This window comes from Nannospalax galili, unplaced genomic scaffold (assembly GCF_000622305.1).
Source record: "Nannospalax galili isolate Female #2095 unplaced genomic scaffold, S.galili_v1.0 scaffold819, whole genome shotgun sequence".
Lineage (NCBI taxonomy): Eukaryota > Metazoa > Chordata > Mammalia > Rodentia > Spalacidae > Nannospalax > Nannospalax galili.
This window is the reverse complement of record NW_008343717.1, coordinates 1,535,929-1,538,161: the sequence shown is the minus strand read 5'-3', so window position 1 is coordinate 1,538,161 and position 2,233 is coordinate 1,535,929. Positions and strand designations below refer to the sequence as shown.

The 2,233-nt window shown below is 39.3% G+C and overlaps 1 pseudogene; it reads left to right on the top strand.

Moving 5' to 3' along the window:
• The first annotated feature begins 810 nt into the window (after window positions 1-810).
• On the top strand, window positions 811-1,100 carry LOC115071530 (annotated as a pseudogene).
• The last annotated feature ends 1,133 nt before the right edge of the window (window positions 1,101-2,233 follow it).

The following is a 2,233-nucleotide window of genomic DNA, read 5'->3' as shown; positions in this document are numbered from 1 at the left end:
TGACCTCTAATGGTGGAATGTTGCTGTCTCTGTGACTTCATTTCAAGATCTTTTTTTTCCCAGCACTAATGTATATCTATTAAGGAAAAGTGACAAAAGAACTTCTAAGAGTAGAGAGTCTTCAAAGAAGGCAGACTGCAGACTGTCAAGACCCCCACAGGTACCCACTCACACATCTTTGTTTCGTTCTTCAGTTACTCTGGAACACTGAAAGACACCAGTTCCCCAGTCTGATTTTAGCAGCACACTTTTCTCTGTATTTTAGTTTCTGGGGTCCCTAACCACTGCTGGACTGCAAATTTGTTCAACTGTTCCTGAGAGGTCAAATGAAATTGATACCCTTTGTAGATCACTGGAAAAGCTCAAATCAAATTTATTCTATTATCATATTGTCTTTTTTGGATCTCATTAAGATAACTCCTACCCTTACCCAAGCTTTTTAATCTGTTTGTCAGTCTGTCTGTCTATCCATCCTTCCATCCACCCATCTATTATCTATCGTCTATTTATCAAGTCATTGTCTACTTATTTTTTTTAAATTTTATTTATTTTTTGCAGGATTAAATTTAAGGCCTCCACACTCCCGCTCTCTTTTTGTCTCTTATTTTGACATGGGATCTCGTTAACTAACTCACTCTGTAACCCAGGTAGAATTTGACCTTGTGATTCTCTTGCTGCAGTCTCTTGAGTAGCTGGAATTACAGGCCTGTGTCAGTGGGACAAGTTTATCTGTTTGTTTTAAATTGAGATTGACCGTTTTCATTTTGTGGGATTCAGTTGTCAAGGTTGGTAGGCAGCCACTGAGCCAAGATGCTTCGGAATCTGCTGGCTCTTTGTCAGACTGCCTGGACGACCATCAGTAGTGTTTCGCACATTGAAATTTATTGTGAAAATAAATTTCCAGAAGCTGTTTCAGGATAATGTAGTCCCAGTGCAGCTGAAGGGTGAGGTACCTGATACCTTTCTGTATAGAGTCACAAAGGCTCTTACACTTAGTGGAACAGCATTATGCCTTATGTCAGTTGGCTGTGCCTTCATTTCCCGAGAAGCAGGATCAACTGCAGTCAGCACTTGGTTCTGGTTCACTCAGCTCTCTATAGGCCAGAAATCTGATGATTAACTGAACTCTTTGGGGATCAATATTTATTAACTTGTACTAACTGCCACCAATAAAGCAGACTTTATCACGAAAAAAAAAATTGAATTGACATATAACACACAGAAAACAGTGTGATAAATCAAACTGCATATACCCACACAAATGGCAGCCAAGTCCAGAAATGAACATTATCAACAGTCCCAGAAGCCCACATATGACCTTCAATCACCAGTCCCCCTAAGGACTACTAGGTTGGGTGTGGTATCCCAGTCTTCTAATCCCAGCTCTCAAGAGGCAGAGGCAGATGGATCTCTGTGAGATCCAAGCTGGCTTGGTCTCCATCGTGAGTTCCAGGCTAGCTGGGGCTATAGGGAGACCCTGTCTAAAAACAAAACAAAAAAACCATCAAAACTGAGCAGAAAGACAACTAGTATGAGCTCTAGTAGGGTATATTAGCTTCGTCTACCTTTGAATGGTCTTCAGTGAAACAGCACAATATAGCCTCTTGTACTAGACTTTTTTCTCTCTGCATTGCTTGCCACATTCACTCATTTATTCTATGGTTACAATTAATTTATTGCAATGCCGTATAGTATTCCTTTGTGTGAATCATCTGACATTTATTTATCTATAGCTGGGTATTTAGACAGCTTCTAGCTTCGGACCACTCCAGATGGTGCCACTGTGAACAATCTTCTGGATCTCTTGATGAACATGACCCCACATTCATTTGACCACATATACATTTGAATTTTATATGCATATTTTCCTGGAAACTAATATTAACACATGTTTTAAACATTCAAAGGTTACAACAGAGTTTACAGTAAAAAATAGCTGTCCCTTCAATTTCTCAACCAATCACTTTATTATCCTTCTAAGGAGCAAACTGTCACTGGTTTCTCATAGGGTCAGTTTTTCTTTCTTGGAGGCACCTTTCTTTATAAGTTACACTTACAACTTTAGACTCACATCTTGGAGTGACCTTTGGAGGCACCTTTCTTTATAAGTTACACTTACAACCTTAAACTCACATCCTAATTGACTGAACCACTCTCCTAGTGATACTAAAAAATGCAGGTATGTTTTATCTCTTGGTTTCTGAATCTACTCTCTTGATGGTGTTTCTGTTTT